The sequence below is a fragment of the Arachis hypogaea genome, chromosome 3, assembly GCF_003086295.3.
Source record: "Arachis hypogaea cultivar Tifrunner chromosome 3, arahy.Tifrunner.gnm2.J5K5, whole genome shotgun sequence".
NCBI classification, from domain to species: domain Eukaryota; kingdom Viridiplantae; phylum Streptophyta; class Magnoliopsida; order Fabales; family Fabaceae; genus Arachis; species Arachis hypogaea.
In genome coordinates this window covers 41,783,827-41,806,103 of record NC_092038.1, presented here as the reverse complement: position 1 = coordinate 41,806,103, position 22,277 = coordinate 41,783,827, and positions in this window count along the sequence as shown.

The following is a 22,277-nucleotide window of genomic DNA, read 5'->3' as shown; positions in this document are numbered from 1 at the left end:
GAACTGACGGTGGCTCGGACGGCAGTGATGACCTCGAAGCATGACGGCGACGTGACGGCGGCTCCTTCCTCTCCTCCGTGGGTCCTGTCTCCTTCCTTTGTCTTTCTTTCTCGTGCACCGTTGTCCTCACTACGGTGGAACTCAATAGAGATGGGGCGACCTCAACCGCAGCGGCTTGGCTACGACGGAGGCGGCCCCCTTCCTCCTTTGTGCTATATAGTTCTCCCACGCACTTTCCTTCCTCGATCCCTCTTCTCCCTTCTCTATTTCCCCTTCCTCCCTCACTGAGTATCGTGTGCGTGTGTTTAGTATTTGGATTTAGAGATTGTGGGAATTAGCGTTTTATTTGGGGATTTAGGATTAGGATAAAATATATGAGTAATATAACAATTTTACAAAGTATTTGAGATAAAATAATAATTTAGAATTCAAATATAATACTATAAAAATTAATTTCAAAACACATAATTTTATCTATTAATTTATCATTGAGCTTAAATAATTATTTTTTCAATCTAAATTATAAATTGAGTATATTAATTATATTTTATAAAATACAGTTTAAATTAAAAATATCAATTATTCAGATTATATGATATAATCTTTTATTATTTTTCTATTATCAAAACTTTAATTTCAATTTGTGTAAAACACTTAATTATAATAAAAAAATTATACATAACTATTAATTGTCTTAAACTTAAAGTATTTATGAAAATCAATTTAATTATTTCTAACAAGTTAATCTCTAAGAGTTCAATTTAATAAAATAAACCATAATTTAATCATAATATAAATTTCTTAAATTAAATTATATAATACTTCTATTACTGAATTTTAATTTTAAATTATATAAAATAATCAATTATAAAAATTACACAAGAATTGTAATTAACTTAACCCAAAATATTAATAAAATTAATTTAATTATTCTTAATTAATTAATTTCTAAGAATAAGGAGTTCATATTAATAAAATAAGTAATAATTTTTTCATAATAAAAGTTACTTAAATTAAGTTGTACAATTCTTTCTTATATTTCAATTACTAAAATTATGTAAAATATTACTTTATGATAAAAATACTTAAGAATATTAATTGATTTAAAATGAAATTACCTTTGAATCTATTTAATTATTTCTAATAGAGTAATTTTTAAAATTATAAAGTTTAAACATAATAAAATAAAATCACAATTTATTCATATTTAGATTTTAAAAAATTCAGATATTACAGACGTTATTAGAAGCTAAGTTGTCTAAAGAGATCGACGCTTAGAGTTTTTTTACTGCTTCACCCTGTTACTTTTTACATTCAGTAACTTAATATTTTAATTATTTTTCTTTTATATTTAATTATTGATCTTTATAAATATAATATAATTAAAATTTTTTATGCTATGAGAAATTAATTTTTAGTTAATATTAAAAACCTGATTATGAATAAAAATTATATAGTAATTTTTTTAAAAAATATAAAATAATATTTACAATTTTTCAAAATTAATGAATACAAACTTATGTAAAAAATTTTAATATTTAAAACAAAATAAAATTATTCTGAAAAAATTATATAAATAATTTTTTTATCTCAAAGTGTTTAATATTTTTTAAACAAATAATATAAAATACATTTATATTTTGTGACAAACAAATAACTTATTACAAATAAAGTTGAATTTTGTGACAAATTAGTTTTCTGTTACAAAACAATTAGAGTTTTTGAAATAAAAAGATATTTTGTTACAAAATATTACGAATTTTTGCAACTTCTTTAACAAAACAACAGTCCATTATAAAAACTAACATAATTTGTAACAAAAAAAGTTAGGTTGTTACAAAATATTATTATGTTACAAAACATTATTCTTCTGTAACAATCACCAATTATTATTACAAAAAATCATTTTTTGTAACAATTTTAAATTTGATACAAAATTTTTGTTACAAATATTCTATTTTCTTGTAGTGCATATAGATGTATCTTTCAGCATCACTTGGCGGTTGGCTCCACAGGCAACCTTGCATAGTAACACTTACATGAGTAATAGCAGCAGAATCTACCCACCAAGTATCAACAGGTGCATAACTTAAACTAGCCTCAGAACAAACAAAAGTAAGAATTATACCCTTCTTTACACGCTAGGTGGCATATTTGGTACAATCCTTCTTTATATGTCCCACCTTCTTACAGAAAAAATAGGTTGAAACTTGATCCTGTTTCTTAGCCTTTTTCTGCTGAGAAGGCACATCTGCAGTAGTTTCACGCTTTTTTTTTATACTGATAAGATGAAGCCATGTGAGCACTTTCAGTCTTATCTTGCTGTAGCATCTCTTCTTCTTGCACATAGTGAAATATAAGCTCATTTAAGGACCAAGTGTCCTTCAGGGTGTTATATCTTACTTTGAATTGTCCAAAGTGTGCAGGAAGGGAGATCAAAATAAAATACACGAGTAAATCTTCAGACAACTCTAACTTTAGTGCTTTAAATTTTAAAGCAAGACGAGACATTTCCATAATGAACTCCTTTATGTTCCTTTTACCCTTATACCTCATGGAGACAAGTTTGCTCAAAAGACTATTTGCCTCCACCTTTTCATTCTTAGCAAAGAAATTTTTTTTCAACATCTTTCAAGAACTGTTTGGCATCTTTATCCTCAGTAACTGAGCCCCGAAATGTCTCAAGAATTGAGCGTTTCATGATCATAATGCTCATTTGATTGGATCTCTCCTACTTCTCTATTTTAACCTCATTGAGATTTTCTGGAGTGGAAGTGGATGATCCATACGACCGAGGACAATCTCCACGGTATCCTTCCAAACTTTAAAGTTTGAACCATTCAGCATAGGAATACTGCTAATTTGTGCAGAAATATTGGTAGCTGAAGGCATAATTTCTTTATTAGAACAAAAAAGGAACATGCAGTAAATATTAGTTAAATAATGGGAAAAAATTTGTATTGAAATATTTAGAACAACATTAATTTTCAATCTTTGGATAGAAAAATTGACTGTAAGTGATACTCTTATTGCAGTAATCAAATATTGTCAAAATTTCTGTCACACATTAAGCCTTTCTTTGGACCGACTGAATGCGCACATGAAAACTTAAACTTTGCAATCTATTTATTACCGCATATAATTTCTATTAATTGGACAAATAATAACCTTCCTTTGGGCCGATTATTGACCGCATAATTAATAAAAAATAAACAAAAGTGTGCAATGTTTATTATTTGGCCGAACAATAAATTTTCTTTGAGCCGATTATTGTCCGCATAAATAATAAGCATTACTTTATTCTTAATTAGTTACCCATACATGTATTTACCATCAATATGTGTATGTAATTCGGCCAAATATAGACCTTCTTTTGGGCTGACCAATATTCGTATGAATTACATATCACCATATTCCTAATGTTTTAAATAAATCAATTTTCACAAAAGAGACTACTTTGACAGCATAATGTTCAATCAATTTATTTCAAAATTAAATCTTTATAAAATGAGTGGGTATAATAATCCAAATTGTTACTAATTTTCTTATATAACAGTAAAAAAAATCTTTAAACCGCACAAGAAATTAAATCTTAATAATGTCTTTTCAAATCTTGAAAAAAAATATGTTTATAACTGTAAAATAAATTCATGTGCCAAAAAATTCGTGATCCATTAAAATTAAAATTAATTATTATAATTCTATCACTCAAATATAATTAATGTATATATATAATTTGACAAATATAAATATCCTTTTAGATCAATTAATATTCACATAAGTTACATACACAATCATCACTATATTCTAAGAGAATAATCAATTTTTATATAAAAAAAATGATACAGTAAAATATATACACACAGTAGCATACCCACAATAATCGTATGTGTATTAAGAATTGCAATCACAGCATTAGCATAAAAAAAGGAATTAATCTTTATATTCGTGCAACAGTATCAATTATATATGACGCACACACAAAATATATATTTTAAAGTTAAATGTATTATATGTGTGACAATAATAAAAAATCACAGAAAATTATTTGTAATTTACAATTCTGCTTTACAACAATATTCAATGTAAATAGCGCATACATACACATATATCGATCTAAAAATAAAAACCGGATATTTTTTATGATTAAATTATAGATAGTTCTGATATCATTTATTAGAATAAACAATTTTATTAACTCAAATCATCTATATTAAATAAAAAAATATATCATAATGTAAAAACGTACTTTTACTCATAAAAGTTAGAAATTAATGAAAGGATTTGGATCTTATGGTTCTTTCGATCTTCTTTAACCAAAACTTGCTTTCTGTATCTTTAAGCGGCTGAATTGTGACTCTTCTGATGAAAAAAGAATAATAAAGGCGGTTTTTTTTTTATCTTGAAGACCAAAATCCTAAAGGCACTATTTATATTTGAGTATGGCACCCATTAAACTCTAAACCCTAAATAAAATAGTATTTAAAGTCCAAAAGATAATATATCTAAAATCCAAAAGATAATTATCTAAAGAACAAAAAATAATATCCAATTTTATTCTCATTTAATTCCAAATCAAAAGTAATAATGACTTATCAATTCGGCATTTAAAACAATAAATAAGATCACCATTATATAAGTCATTTAATTTAAAATAACATAATTTGTGATTACAATTAATATATATATATTACTCACAAACAAATTAAAAAATTAAAATAATTTCCTAACACATAATCAAATAATAATAATCATGAGAGAAAAAGGACAATTGTTTCTCCTGTGAGATATTTAAATATTTTTTTATTTACAAAACATACATTTTTTGTAATATTAAAGTAATCTATTCTTTAGTCTTTTTTACCAAAATATTCTTGAATAATTATTATGATTATATATACATTAATAATTATTATTTAATTAATTTAAATAATAATATAAAATAGTTTAACTTCTCAAAAAATATTTTATTTAAATTTCTTTATATATTAGTCATAACATCACTAATAATAAAATATTTTAAAATGAATAAAAGTTATTACATTAACATTAAATATATATTTCATTATTATTATTATTATTATTTGAGTCAACTAAATAATAATAATATTTAAAATTTATTTGTTTTAAATATTTTATCATTAATCAAATAATATATAAAAATGTAAATTAAATATTTTTATAATAATAATAATAACAATAAACTAAACGATTATTATTGTATATTCACTCACTCGCTTAATGTTAGAAATTTGAATTTTATCTTATATATATAATAAATAAATCTTTAAATAAAATTTAAATTTACGATTTATTAGTTTTTAACATGTCGAGCTATAAAATACTGTGGACAACAATAAATATATATATACACGAACGAAAATCACTTGAGCGATGACAACATATATACTAAAATGTGTAATGTCATGGGGAGAAGATTAGCCATATGTACGTTATATCTCTATCATTGATTAATTAGTTACCTTAGAAAGTCTTTTTTTTTTTTTTTTGAGAAAGCCCATGTGGCACTGAATGTTATCGTCTTTTAGGGTCAAAGACCATTTGGGATTTTAATTTGTATTTTAGCAGTTGGCCCTGGCTTTATATATTGGTATTATCTGATAGATTAGTTTCTTAATTTTAGCCAGGCCAATCAAGTAGTTATTTAGCCTTATTTAGAAAGGAATCAAGTTTGTTAGATTTCTGTTAGGTTGGTAGTCTTGTGTTTGAGTTTTTTATATGCTGAGTGAGCAAGTCAAGTGCATTTAACATGTGCATAATGTACGTGTATATATTTGTACCAAAGCTTGGAATGAATATGCAGAATTTATTTATTATATATTACTAATTTTATTATTAAAATTTGTCATGTATAATTTTTTTATTATAATTAAAATTAATTTTTTTAAATTAAAAAGATTTTTTATTTTTTATTTATTTTACCTCTTTTATATATCATTATTAATGATTAATTATAAATTTGACAATTAAAATATATAATATGATACTCTCAAATTATATTTAAATTAATTAAAATTAAAATTAAAATATAGCTATATTATATATTATATGTTACTAAATAATTTAAAAACAATAATATGTCACATGATACTCTTTTATTAAAATTAAAGATAAATATATTTTTTTTTAAATTAATAAACTCGCTTCTTACATTTTCTTATCTATCTCTCACTCTTTTTTTATTTCTCTCTATCCTTTCTCACTCTATATATAATTTATAATTTATATTTTATATTAGTAATTTGACAAATCAAAATGTGTCACCAGATATTTTTCATTACAATTAAAATAAAATTTGTTCTTTCTGAATTAAAAAATTTTCACCCCATTGACGATTGGATTTCTGCCAGTAAAGAAATTCACAAATATAATCGCGTTGTAAGTATAGTTTCTAAACCAGCAAAGAATCCTTTCGTACAAAAATTTTGGTTGTCACAAGTAACAAAACCCAATAAAATTTATAACCGAAGTTATTAAATCTCGGGTCGTCTTCTCAAGGAATTGCAGGGAAGTATGATTTATTATTGGTTATGAAAAAATGTATATTTTTTGGTTTTTGAAATAGGAAACAAGGAGAACAAATTAGCAATAAAGTAAATTAATTATCATGAAAAACCATTGTAAAGTATAAGAACTGAAAATCTCATCCTAGTTATCCTTATCAAGTGAGATGAGAATTGGATTTTGCTCCCACTTAGTTAACCCTTACTAAATAAAGGAAAGTCAAGTGGACTAATCAACTTGATTCCTAAAGTCCTAGTCAACTCCTATGGAAAGACTAGCTTTAGAAGGTTCCAAATCAATCAGCGATTTCCAATTTTCAATCAGCAGCTGAGTTTGACAACTCAAGTGTTACCAATTACTTAACCAAAGAAAAGGGAAAAAATGTAAATTAAATTAAAAGCATTAATAACATAAATTTGAAGAAAGTAATCTTTAGATTTGAAATATCTCAATTTATATTAAATAAGAAAATCAATTCTAACATGGAAAGTTCATAAGCCAAATTGAAAAGATAAATAACATTTAAAGTAATAGAATAAATAAAGTAGAAAATAAATTAAAGGAACATTGAACCTGAATGAAGAGAAGTAGCCTAATCATAATAGAAATCCTAAATCCTAAGAGAGAGGAGAGAGCCTCTCTCTCTAAAAACTACATCTAAAACCTAAAATTGTGAATATGAATGTTGTGTTAATGAATGGATGTATTCCCCCACTTTATAGCCTCTAATCTGTGTTTTCTGGGTCGAAAACTGGGTCAGAAACAGCCCAGAAATCGCCCCAGTGGTTTCTGATTCGTACAGGTCGCTGCAAAGTCACGCGGAAGCGTCGTCCACGCGTTAGCGTGGATTGGGTTTTTGCCAGGTCACACATCCGCATGATCCACGCGTTCACGTCACCTTGCTTCAAAGCAGCTATAGCAAATTATATATCGTTGCGAAGCCCCGAACGTTAGCTTTCCAACGCAACTAGAACCGCATCATTTGGACCTTTATAGCTCAAGTTATGATCAATTTAGTATCAGGAGGTCAGGTTGGACAACTTTAGCAGTTTCTTCAGTTTCTTGTATTCCTTCCACTTTTGCATGCTTCCTTTCCATCCTCTAAGCCATTCATGTCCTGTAATCCCTGAAATCACTTAACGCACATATCACGGCATCTAATGGTAATAAGAGATGATTAATATTAGCAAATATAAGGCCAAAAAAGTATATTTTCAATCATAGCACAAAATCAGGAAGGAGAATGTAAAGCCATGCATTTTGTATGAACAAGTGTATAAAAGATTGATAAAATTCACTCAATTGAGCACAAGATAAAACATAAAATAGCGGTTTATCAATCCCCCAAACTTAAACATTAGTATGTCCTCATGCTAAGTTCAAGAGAAGCTATAAGAGAGTAAAGAGGAATGGTAAAACTTATGAAATGCAACCTATCTATATGAATGCAACTACATGCAAAATGCTTTTATCTACTTGGTTAAAGATAGACAAATCTTTTAAGAACAAATATGAACTGGATTTCACTAATTCAAATCTTTTATTTTTCTTTTCTATTGTTTTTCTCAATGCATACGATTAAGATATTGAATGCAAGAATATATGCTCAATTATTGTTTTGCACATTTTCACAAGAATGCACAACACCCATTTCTCAAACCAAATGTTTTCAATCCCAATTTCCCCACACTTAAATCATGAACACTTTTACTAGTCTAAGCTAACCAAGGATTCAAATTAAGAACATTATTGTTTTTCGCTTAGAGTTAATGATGTGCTAAAATAAAGAACAAATGGGGTAAAATATGCTCCAATTGGTTTGTAAAAGATAATGAAAGGTAAGGCTATATGGGTATGTAAGCTTTGTGAAATAAGGCATCAATCATATAAGTGCATGCATACATCAAATAATGGAAATATAGAATTAAGCAAGACAAAGATTACAATTATAGAGAGAAAAACACACATAAAAAAATATTGGTTGATAAACTGCAACCAATCAAATAGGCTCAAAATCTCACTGGTTTTGTGTGTTCGAGCTCTAAACCACGTTCCAAAATAATATTTCTTCAAACAAGTTTCTCAAAAATTTTAATTCAAATTAGTGAAATTCTATAAAAGGTTTCTTGAAAAAGAAAATATTACTTCAACCAAGTAGTGGTAAAATATGCACACAATGTAACAAACATGCAATCAAAGATGCAAATGCAACAACTAACTACAAAGAAGAATAAGAATTGGTGTTGAAAAGGAAGTAGCTAACCACCGAAATTCGGTATCGACCTCCCCACACTTAAAGATTGCACCGTCCTTGGTGCATGCAGAGACATGTAAGTGGATGGGTGTGGTGGTTCCTCAGCTGGTGCTCTTTTTGTTCCTCTCCTTGCCGGTGGGTTGGAAGCAGCTTTCTCCTTACCCTTCTTGGTGGCCATCCTGAAAAGGGGAAAAAGAAGAAAGGTGTATGAGTTCAAAGGGATAGAGCAAGGAAGGAGACAGTACGAGTGATAATCTTGCCAAGGTAAAGATAATGAGCTAAATATATGGTCGCGACTACATGCAATTAGTTCATCAATGGTAATATAGCAAGTGCAGATTATGGCAATTAGATGCAAGATGTTCATTGGCATGCCGGTAAAGGCATGAGTAGCATAGATCAAGCATCAATAACTAAAATGTATTATCACTTGTAACAAACTGATCATCACGTTTGTATTGACAATTATTTTTAATTAATAAAAAGGATTGTAAGGGTGTAGTGAAAGACAGGCATTAGAGTAGAGGAATGGAACAATTAAAAATGCAAAATATCATACGGACTTTTTCACAAACACTTAGTATGCATGTTTAATATGATAAGGAAAGAATTAAAACTGAAAGCATGCAACCAATCCAAAAATAATTAATAATAATTGTCAAGCAATTCCTTAATAATCCACAAGCAATTATAGAAAAATAATCACCCAATTTAGATTTCTAACACCAATTAGAATAATACAAAAAGAAATAAATAAAAAAGAAGAAGAAAAAAGAAAATAGAAAGAAAGAACCTTGGGAAGAAGGTGAGAAAGAGAGGTAATGGAGAATAGGAGGTGAAGAAAATATGATAAAAAGAAGAAAAGAGTGAAGAAAGAAAAGAAAGAAGAAGAAAGAAGAGAGAAGGAAATTAGGATTTGGAAAGATAAGATAAGAAAATAGGGTTACACAGGGTTCTGGGTGTGTTGCGCGCACGACGCGTACGCGTGGGTTACACACTGAGGGAGGCGACGCGTAGGCGTTGGTCACGCGTACGCGTAACCATGTTTGTGCTACTAGCGCGAGGGCAACGTGGCACTCGCACAACCCTCAGTTCGTTTTAGGATGTGTGCCAACATGTCATATGACGCGTGCGCATCAGGCACGCGCACGCGTGGTAGTGCTTATTGTGAAAGTGACGTGCACGCGTCCACGACGCGTTCGCGTGATGCGATTTGTGCCTCGAGCATAGTGCTAGCACCAAGCTAGCCTAACTTTCGGCCAATACACCTTTTACGTCGATTTTTCAGGGCCACGCGTGCGCATCATTGACACATACGCGTGAAGGGCCAAAATCTCAAATGACGCGTACGCGTGAGGGATGCGTACAGGTGGTGATGCTTGTGCGATTGGTACACTTCCTGCACAGTTCCCACGTAACTTTCTATTCAGTTTTTTTTATGCAGAATGCAGATGCTAATGCAAACATTATGAATGACACTAATAAAATTAAAATAAAATAAACTAGGAATAAAAGGAATGATTATACCATGGTGTGTTGTCTCCCACCTAGCACTTTTAGTTAAAGTCCTTAAGTTGGACATATGGTGAGCTCCTTGTCATGGTGGCTTGTGCTTGAACTCGTCTTGAAACTTCCACCAATGCTTGGACTTCCAATAAGCTCTATCATTATCAAGAAAATTTGCCAAGCCTTGAGGGAGTTCTTCGCAAGCTTTGAGCTCCCAAAGTCGATCCTTATGTATGCCCGGATCCCAAATCTTGTATCTACACCCGTCTTGAAGTGGATCATCATTGTCCCAACCGGGTGGCAAGCAGTCTGAATTCTCTATGGAGTACCAAACTCTTCTTTTAGATCTAACCAAATTATCACCAGTTGAGCCCTTACATCTAGCTCTTGAAATATCAACCTCGATGAGCCTTGATTTGCAACTCCAACCACTAAACAGTCTCCTCTTACGCTTTATGCCACAAAGCTTCCTGAGTTGGCCGTTCGTTTTGAGAATACCATACTCAAGTAGGAAAGGAAGATGAACAGAGATAAGTTTTACCCACTCAAGTGAAGGGGTAGACGGCAACCTTGGTTGAGGGGTCTCTAATGACCTTGACAAGGCATTTCCAACTCCCTACCAACCTTCCTGAAGGACTTCCAGTCCCACATTATTCTCGGATTCAATCAAAGAAGGATCTTCATATTCAGTGGGTTCATCACTAGGAGGACTTGATTCATGATCCTCATCACCAAGGGAACTTGCTTCTTGATCTATCCCATCCAAGTCTTCATATGGAACATGCCATGGAGAGTGTGCACTAGCCTCCTTGACATCAATCTCAATCTTCTTGGAGGAATACTCTACAATTCTGGATTCCCATAGAGGTTCAGCGTCTCCTAAGTCTTCAACCACTTCTTCCCATTCAACTATTATGGCTTCCTCCACTTGTTCCAATACAAAGCCATGTTCCTCATTGTCCACCGGAGTTTCTAGTGTCTCCTTCATGCTAGGCTCTTCTATTGATTATCCACATGTAGCCATGGGAGTATTTTGAGTGCTTAGATGTTGGGAAGCTAATTGATTTACTACCTCGGTTAAGGCAGTCGCGAATTCTAGTACATCCCTTTTCATTACTTGGGAGGAAAGGTTCATGATAAAGGTGGTTCCTTTTGTCTTTGATTCTAATTGTCTGCATGCTTTTGAAACTCTGAAAGCAAACCTTACCTCTGCTCCCATTATAGCTCCCACTGACTGGGATCTACCACTTGAATTGATGTGTGATGCTAGTAATTTTGCTATAGGAACTATTTTAGGACAGAGAAATGGTAAGCTTGTACATGTCATTTACTATGCCAGTCGTGTGTTAAATGATGCCCAAAAGAATTACACAACTACAGAAAAAGAATTATTAGCTATTCTGTATGCTGTTGATAAGTTTAGGTCCTATTTAATTGGTTCTAAGGTTATTGTTTATATTGATCATGCTGCTTTGAAGTACCTTCTAACCAAACAGGATTCTAAAGCAAGATTAATCAGATGGGTGTTACTCCTTTAGGAGTTTGATATTGAGATAAAAGACAGGAAATGGTCAGAAAATCAAGTAGCTGACCATCTCTCCAGAATTGAGCCTGAAGCAAGAGTACAACCACCCACAGTTATGACTGAGACGTTTCCAGACGAGCAGTTGTTCCTCATTCAGCAGGCTCCATGGTTTGCAGACATTGCAAATTATAAAGCTATGAATTTTATTCCAAAGGAGTATAGTAGGCAACAAGTAAAGAAGCTATTGACGGATGCAAAGTACTACATTTGGGAGGAACCATACCTTTTTAAAAGGTGTTCAGATGGTATCATCTGGAGATGTGTCCCAGATGAAAAACACAGCAGATTCTCTGGCACTGTCATAGATCAGATTATGGAGGCCACTTTGGTGGTGAAAGGACAGCTACAAAGGTCCTTCAGAGCGGGTTTTACTGGCCGACTCTCTTCAGAGATTCCAGAGAATTTATGAAGCACTGTGACAGATGTGAAAAAGCCACGAATCTCCCAGCCAACCATGAAATGCCACAGCAAGGGATTCTTGAGGTTGAGTTGTTTGATATGTGGGGTATTGATTTCATGGGACCTTTCCCACCCTCACATTCAAACAACTATATTCTAGTGGCAGTTGACTATGTGTCCAAGTGGGTGAAAGCTGTAGCTTTACCCACCAATGATGCTAAGGTGGTAATGAGCTTTCTTCAGAGATACATCTTTAGCCAGTTTGGTGTCCCAAGGACACTCATTAGTGATGGAGGAAGCCAATTCTGCAACTGACAGCTGGACTCTCTTCTACAGAGATATGGAGTCCGTCATAAAGTGGCAACCCCCTATCACCCTTAGACAAGTGGACAGGTTGAAATTTCCAACAGGGAACTTAAGAGGATTCTAGAAAAAACCGTCAGTGTTTCAAGAAAGGACTGGTCTAGGAAGCTTGATGATGCTCTCTGGGCATACCAAACAACGTACAAGACTCCCATTGGCATGTCCCCTTATTAGTTGGTCTATGGCAAAGTCTGTCACTTACCAGTTGAGCTGGAACATAAAGCTTACTGGGCAATCAGGTATCTGAATCTTGATTCAGAAGCTGCAGGAATTAAGCGAATGCTTCAGTTGAATGAGCTTGATGAATTCAGATACTCAGCCTATGAGAATGCCAATCTCTATAAGGAGAGAACCAAGTTATTGCATGACAAGAAGATTGCCATAAGAGTCTTTGAGCCAGGATAGAGAATGCTTCTGTATAATTCAAGGCTCAAATTCTTTTCCGGGAAGCTGAAATCCCGGTGGTTAGGACCGTTTGTGGTTACCAAAGCTTCACCATATGGTCATGTGAAAATACAGGAAGAGAATTCTGACAAGAAATTTACAGTGAATGGCCAACGGTTGAAGCACTATCTTGGAGGCGAGATCGATCGCCAGAGGAAGCGCTTGTCGGGAGGCAACCCGATAATTTCGTATCCTTAGCTATTTTTTTCTTTGTAGTAGTTTTCCTACTTATTTGATTTTTATTGAGTTTTCACTGCTTTCCTTCGTTTTACGTGTGTTTTGATCATGCATCTATTTTAGAACAGGAACCGAATATTTAAAAAAAAAAATGAGCACACGACGCGCAAGCGTCGCTGACGCGTACGCGTCATATGTGTGTACGTGAAAAATAAAAATGAACAGAGAGTTGCGTAGGAGTGGCGAAGGAAGTGTGCCTTGCGCACAAATATGCTCACGCGTACGCGTCCATGACGCGTGGGCGACATTTGCGATTTTGGCACTCTACGCGTATGCGTAAAGTGCGCGCACGCGTGGATGAGAAAAATTGGCGTAAAAGGTGTTTGGCCAGAGAGTTATGCTGGTGTGGGGCTGGAACTATGCTAGGCGTACAATCCCCACCACGCGGATACGTCCCTGACGCGTTCGCGTCGTTTTCCCATCCTGGCCGTCCACGCGTACGCGTCCCCGATGCGTATGCGCCACTTGAAGTTCGCGCGATCCACGCGTATGCGTGCCTTACGCGTACGCGTCACATACGACGCCCAATTAAACTACCTCAGCACCTGATTTCAAATCATCCACCCCCAATCCTAATTCTCTCTTTGTTCTTTTATCCTTTTCTTCTTCTTTAATCATACTATTTATTTTTGTTTTCAGTTCTTCTTTACTTGAGGACAAGCAAACCTTTAAGTTTGGAGTTGACGCTTCACTTATGGCATTTCTGTTTAGCACCAAAGGGAGATGAATATTCTTCATGGAGGAATGAGATGGCCACCAGCATAAATGAAGTGGTTGAATTCCTTTCATTCTATATTATTTTCTCCCGCTCTTACTATGTTATGTTCCGGTTTTCTGCTACTTTGTCTCGTTTATTGCATGATCCTTTATTAGATGAATTCCTAAACCCTAGTTTAGTTCTGCTATATATTTTTTATTTTATTTATTTTAATGTTGAAAGGTGTCTCATGTATTGCTCACAGAGCTTGAATCTAAAAAGAAAAGAAAAGAAGTGATGTATTGCATGAGAAATTGAGTTAAATTTTAAGAGTGATATCATTTATCCAAATGTGGTGGTATTATCTGTAACTCTGAATGCATGACATGAACAGTGCATATTTGAATTTGAATCAAAAGATGTTGATGTATAAAAGAACAGGAATTTAGAAAGTTATTATGAATTCTCTGAAATAACTAAAAAGTTTAATCCTTGAAGCAAAAAGAAACAGCAAAAAAAAAAAAAAAAAACAAAAGCAAGGTCCAAGACTCTGAGCATCCATGACTAGGGAGGTCAGACATGATTGAAATCTCAAAGAGTTGTTTCCCTAGTCATATGCTTGGGGTGTGATTGTGTCAAGTAATCCTTGAGACAGAACACTTAGAGTCGAGACCAAATGCGTTTAACAGAGTATGCCAAAGGCTTTGAGCACCACTGCCTAGGAGTAACTGAAAGAAAAATCAGAACTTAAAGAGAGTCCCCCAGTTAAGTGCTTGTGGTGTTTCTGTGTCAAGTAACCCTTGAGACAAAATATTTAAAGTCACGGCTAGACTCAAGGTGCAAAGCACCAAAGAAAAATAAATTAAAGTAAATTTTGCTATGTTCAAGGATTAAACTGGTGTATAAAGACGAGAGAATTCATAATATTATCCGGATTCTAATTCTAAATGATAGTAACATCCTTCTGATTCAAAGGAGAGTGAGATGCAAAACTATTCAGGATTGCAGTTGTAAACCCCACTGTAAGAAGAGACATGAGCTTAATCGAACTCTCATTCTCATGCAAATTCACATCCTAAGCCTATATTAGTTTTGGTTGCTTGAGGACAAGCAACAATTCAAGTTTGGTGTTGTGATGCGTGAGCATCTTTCCTATCTTTTCCTAGTGAATTTGCATTTAATTTGTTAATTTTAATCAAGAATTAATTGCTTTTTAGCCACTATGAATGCTACTTTGAGTCTTGTGCAATTTTGTTTATTTTAGGTAGCATTCGGCTGGATTTGATGGAGTTTCTGCAGCACAAGAATTAATAGGGAGGACAGCGAGGAGCGACGCGTGTGCGTACTTGACGCGTGCGCGTGATTTGGAGCTTTCCATGGTGACGTGTGCGCGTGGATGACTGATGAGCGGATAATTTATACGCTTTTTGGCATTATTTTTAGGTAGTTATTAATATGATTAAGTCACTTTTAGTATATTTTTATTAGTTTTTAAGCAAAATTCACATTTCTGGAATTTACTATGAGTTTGTGTGTTTTTCTGTAATTTCAAGTAATTTCTGGCTGAAATTGAGGGACCTGAGCAAAAATCTGATTCAGAGGCTGAAGAAGGACTGCAGATGCTGTTGGATTCTGACCTCCTTGCACTCGAAATGAAATTTTTCGAGCTACAGAAATCTAAATGGCGCACTCTCAATTGCTTCAGAAAGTAGACATCCAGGGATTTCCAGCAATATATAATAGTCCATACTTTGCCCGAGTTTAGATGACGCAAACTGGCGTTCAACGCCAGCTTTCTGCTATATTCTGGCGTTAAACGCCAGAAACAAGCTGCAAGCTAGAGTCAAACACCAGAAACAAGTTACAAACTGGCGTTTAACTCCATAGAAGGCCTCTACACGTGAAAGCTTCAATGCTCAGTCCAAGCACACACCAAGTGGGTCCGGGAGTAGATTTCTGCATCATTTACTTAATTCTGTAACCCTAGTAACTAGTTTAGTATAAATAGAACTTTTTACTATTGTATTAGACATCTTGGATCTTTGGATCATTTTTAGTCCTTAGACATTGGGGGCTGGCCTGACGGCCATGCCTGGACCTTCATCACTTATGTATTTTCAAAGGTGGAGTTTCTACACACCATAGATTAAGGTGTGGAGCTCTACTGTTCCTCGAGTATTGATGCAAAGTATTATTATTCTTCTATTCAATTCATGCTTATTCTTATTCTAAGATATTCATTTACACACAAGAACATGATGAAGGTGATGATTATGTGACACTCATCACCATTCTCACTTATGAACGCGTGATTGACAACTACTTCCGTTCTACATGAAAACAAGCTTGAATGTATATCTCTTGGGTTTCTAATCAACGATCCACATCGACTCCCCTCTGACAATGGGGCATCTGAATCCGAGATTAGAATCTTCGTGGTATAGGCTAGAATCCATTAACAGCATTCTTGAGATCCGAAAAGTCTAAACCTTGTCTGTGGTATTCCGAGTAGGATCTGGGATGAGATGACTGTGACGAGCTTCAAACTCACGACTGTAGGGCGTAGTGATAGACGCAAAAGGATAGTAAATCCTATTCCTACACGATCGAGAACCAACAGCTGATTAGCCATACGATATCTGTGCATGGTATTTTTCATCCGAGACGAGAAATTCGACAGTTGATTAGCCGTATAGAAACCGTAGAGGACCATTTTCACTGAGAGGACGGGAAGTAGCCATTGACAAGGGTGACACCCAACACACAGCTTGCCATGGAAAAGAGTATGAAGGATTGGATGAAGGCAATAGGAAAGCAGAGATTCAGAAGGAACAACACATCTCTATACGCTTATCTGAAATTCCCACCAATGAATTACATAAGTATCTCTATCTTTACTTTATGTTTATTTATCTTTTAATTATCAAAACTCTATAACCATTTCAATCCGCCTGACTGAGATTTACAAGGTGACCATAGCTTGCTTCAAGCCGACAATCTCCGTGGGATCGACCCTTACTCACGTAAGGTTTATTACTTGGACGACCCAGTGCACTTGCTGGTTAGTTGTGCGAAGTTGAGAAAACGAGTTGAGATTACAATTGTGCGTACCAAGTTGTTGGCACCATTGAGATCACAATTTTGTGCACCAAGTTTTTGGTGCCGTTGCATGGGATTGTTCGAGTTTGCACAACTGACGGTTCATCTTGTTGCTCAGATTAGGTAATTTTCTTCTTATTTCAACCTTTATTTTGTTTTCAAAAAAAGTTTTCAAAAATCTTTCAAAATTTTTTCTTTGTTTTCGTTTTTCTAAAAATAATTTTTGAAAAATCCAAAAAAAATTTTAAAATCATAAAAATAAAAAATATTTTGTGTTTCTTATTTGAGTCTAGTGTCAATTTTTAAGTTTGGTGTCAATTCCATGTTTTTAAAATTTGTGTATTTTTTGAAAATTCATGCATTGCATTCTTCATGATCTTCAAGTCGTTCTTAATGAGTCTTCTTGTTTGATCTTCATATTTTCTTGTTTTGTGTCTTACCTTGTTTTTCATATGGATTTTTAGTTTGTTAGTGTCTAAGCATTAAAAATTTCTAAGTTTGGTGTCTTGCATATTTTTCTTTTCTTGAAAATTTTTCAAAAATAAGTCTTGATGTTCATATTGATCTTCAAAGTGTTCTTGGTATTCATCTTGACATTCATAGTGTTCTTGCACGCATCATTAGTTTTGATCCAAAATTTTCATGTTTTGAGTCATTTTTGTGTTTTTCTCTCTCCTCATTAAAAATTCAAAAATAAAAAATATCTTTCCCTTATTTCTCTCATAAATTTCGAAATCTTTGGGTTGACTTAGTAAAAAAATTTTAAAATTAGTTGTTTCTTGTTAGTCAAGTCAAGATTTCAAATTCAAAAATTTATCTTTTCAAATTTTTTTTCAAAATCAAATCTTTTCTTTTTCCTTTTATTATTTTCGAAAATTCTTTAAAATTAATTTTCAAAAATCTTTTTCTTAATTTTATCTTCTATTTTCGAAATTACTACTAACATTTAATGTTTTAACTCAGAAATTTCAAGTTTGTGACTTGCCTATTAAGAAAGACTTAATCTTTAAAATTCTAAAATCATGTCTTTTAGTTTCTTGTTAGTCAAGTCATCAACTTTAATTTTAAAAATCAAATCTTTTTATTTTCCTTTTCAAATCTTTTTCAAAATAAATTTTAATCATATCTTTTTAATCATATCTTTTTTAAATCATATCTTTTTTTTAATCAAATCTTTTTCAATCATATCTTTTTTTTTAAATTTTGATTTCAAAAATCTTTTCTAACTTCTTATCTTTTCAAAATTGATTTTCAAATCTTTTTCAATTAACTAATTGACTTTTTGTTTGTTTTACTATTTCTTATCTTTTTCAAAACCACCTAACTACTTTTCTCTCTCTAAATTTCGAAAATCACCTTCCTCTTTTTCAAAAATCTTTTTATTTAACTAATTGTTTTAACTTTTAATTTTATTTCCTTTCTTAATTTTCGAATTCTAACAAAATTTTAAAAATAAAAACAAAAATATTTTCCTTTTCCTTTTAATTATTTTTGAAAACTCTCTCTCTCTCTCATCTTCTTCTATTTATTTATTTAATCACTAACACTCTTCTCTTCTTCTTATAATTCGAACCCTCTCTCCCTCTTTGTGTTCAAATTCTTCCTCTCTTCTTTCTACATCATTCTTCTATTCTTTTCTTCTTCTACTCACATAAAGGAATCTTTATACTGTGACATAGAGGATTCCTCTTCTTTTCTATCCTCTTCTTTTTTATATGAGCAGGAGCAAGGACAAGGACATTCTTGTTAAAACAGATCCTGAACCTGAAAGGACTCTGAAAAAGAAGCTAAGAGAAGCTAAAGCACAATAATCCAGAGGAAACCTTACAGAGAATCTTAAAAAAGAAGTATTGGCCGAACCCAACAACAATGCAAGGAAGATGCTTAGTGACTTTACTGCACCAAATTCCAACTTCCATGGAAGAAGCATCTCAATCCTTGCCATTGGAGCAAACAATTTTGAGCTAAAGCCTTAATTAGTTTCTCTGATGCAACAGAATTGCAAGTTTTATGGACTTCCATCAGAAGATCCTTTTCAGTTCTTAACTGAATTCTTGCAGATCTGTGATACTGTTAAGACCAATGGAGTTGATCCCGAGGTCTATAAGCTTATGCTTTTCCCTTTTGCTATAAGAGACAGAGCTAGAACATGGTTGGACTCTTAGCCTAGAGATAGCCTGAACTCTTGGGATAAGCTGGTCACGACTTTCTTAGCCAAGTTCTTTCCTCCTCAAAAGCTTAGTAAACTTAGAGTGGATGTTCAAACCTTCAGGTAGAAAGAAGGTGAATCCCTCTATGAAGCTTGGAGAGATACAAGCAACTGACCAAAAAGTGTCCTTCTGACATGCTTTCAGAATGGACCATCCTGGATATATTCTATGATGGTCTATCTGAATTGTCTAAGATGTCATTGGACCATTCTGCAGGTGGATCTATTCACCTGAAGAAAATGCCTGCAGAAGATCAGGAACTCATTGAAATAGTTGTAAATAACCAGTTCATGTACACCTCTGAAAGGAATCCTGTGAGTAATGGAACACCTCAGAGGAAGGGAGTTCTTGAAATTGATGCTCTGAATGCCATATTAGCTCAGAATAAAATGTTGACTCAGTAAGTCAATATGATTTCTCGGAGTCTGAATGGATTTCAAAATGCATTCAACAGTACTAAAGAAGCATCTTCTGAAGAAGAAACTTATGATCCTGAGAACCCTGCAATGGCAGAGGTGAATTACATGGGTGAAGCCTATGGAAACACCTATAATCCTTTATGGAGAAATCATCCAAATTTCTCATGGATGGATCAACAAAAACCTCAACAAGGCTTTAACAATAATAATGGTGGAAGAAATAGGTTTAGCAATGGCAAGCCTTTTCCATCATCCTCTCAGCAACAGACAGAGAATTCTGAGCAGAATCTATCTAGCTTAGCAAATATAGTCTCTGATCTATCTAAGGCCACTCTAAGTTTCATGAATGAAATAAGGTCCTCCATTAGAAACTTGGAGGCACAAGTGGGCCAGCTGAGTAAAAGAGTCACTGAAACTCCTCATAGTACTCTCCCAAGCAATACATAAGAGAATCCAAAGAGAGAGTGCAAGGCCATAACCTTACTTGGTGTGGCCGAACCTAGAAAGGAGGAGGAGGACGTGAATCCCAGTAAGGAAGACCTATGGGATGTCCTCTGGACAAAAAGGAGTTCCCAATTGAGAAACCTAAGGAATCTGAGGCTCATCTAGAGACCATAGAGATTCTATTGAACCTATTTCTGTCATTCATGAGCTCTAATGACTATTCCTCCTCTGAAGAGGATGAAGATATTACTGAAAAGCAAGTTGCTAAGTACCTTGGAGCAATCATGAAGCTGAATGCCAAGTTATTTGGTAATGAGACTTGGGTGGATGTACCCTCTTGCTCACCAATGAACTGAATAACATGATTAGGCAGACATTACCTCAAAAAAAAGAGGATCTCAGAAGGTTCTTAATACCTTGTACCATAGGCACCATGACCTTTGAGAAGGCTCTGTGTGACCTGGGGTCAGGCATAAACCTCATGCCCCTCTCTGTCATGAAGAAACTGGAAATCTTTGAGGTTCAAGCTGCAATCTCACTAGAGATGGCAGACAAATCCATGAAAAAGGCTTATGGACTAGTAGAGGATGTTCTAGTGAAGGTTGAAGGCCTTTACATCCCTGCTGATTTCATAATCCTAGACACTGGGAAAGATGAGGATGAATCCATCATCCTTGGCAGACCTTTCCTAGCCACAGCAAAAGCTATGATTGATGTTGACAGAGGAGAGTTGGTCTTTCAATTGAATGAGGACTACCTTGTATTCAAGACTCAAGGTTCTCCTTCTGTACACATGGAGAAGAGGCATGAAAAGCTTCTCTCAATACAGAGTTAAACAAAGCCCCCACATTCAAACTCTAAGTTTGGTGTTGGGAGGCCACAACCAAACTCTAAGTTTGGTGTTGAGAGGCCACAACCAAACTCTAAGTTTGGTGTTGAGAGGCCCCAACCATGCTCTGAATACCTGTGAGGCTCCATGAGAGTCCACTGTCAAGCTATTGACATTAAAAAAGTACTTATTAGGAGGCAACCTAATTTTTATTTATCTATGTTATTTCATGTTTTCTTTAGGTTGATGATCATGTGGAGTCACAAAAACAACTAAAAAAATAAAAATAAATTCAAAAATAGCATTAAAAGCTGCACACCCTGGAGGAGGAACTTATTGGCGTTTAAACGCCAGTAACAGTAGTAGAATGGGCGTTAAACGCCCAGTCTGCCACTATTCTGGGCGTTTAACGCCAGAAATGGGCACCAGACTGGTGTTTAACGCCAGAAAAGGGCACAAAGCTGGCGTTAAAGACCAGAAACAAGCAACAGCTTGGCGTTAAATGTCAGGAAAGGTATAAAAGCTGGCATTTAACGCTAGAAACAGGCAGCAGTCTGGCATTAAATGCCAGAATTGCACTCTTAGGGCATTTTTGCATGCTGATGCGGCGGAAAGTGGTGAATTAAAAATTATTAAAATGTGTACGTTGCAAGTATAGTTCTTAACTCACCAGAAATCCACTTATCAATTTAGAAAGGTGTCACAGAAATTTAAATTTTAAATACTGGGAGTATGAATCCCAGGTCGTTTCCCAACGAGTTGCAGAAAAGTGTGTTATTTTTATTAATCAGATGTTTTCAAAAGGTTTGGGTTGAGTAAACAGGAAATAAAATTGGAGAATTTGAATAATGTAAATAAAAGACTTGACTGGGAGTTGATTAGTTGGAAGTCCCGCTGTTGTTGGATTACTCTCTAGATTAATTGACAATTAAAGGTTATCCTGTTTAGTTATCTCTTACTAGGTAAGAGAAAGTCAAACAGGTTGGAATGCTATGTCTGTTCACAAGTTGCAACCCACTTAATTAAAAGGGGTTGGTGTTAGTGACTAGAAGGCAATCCAACAATAAACCCAATTACAATCTTTCTTTTAAGCCTTCCAACTCAATTGGTTCCTTTCAATCAACTCCCCATCAAGTTAGGGAATGACTCGCTCATTGTGAATGTAAAATTCATAACATATTAAAAGGAATTAAAGAAGGACATTGTAAACAAAAATCAAAATAATCAAATAAAAATAAAAGTAATCCTTGTATTAAATAAATCCTA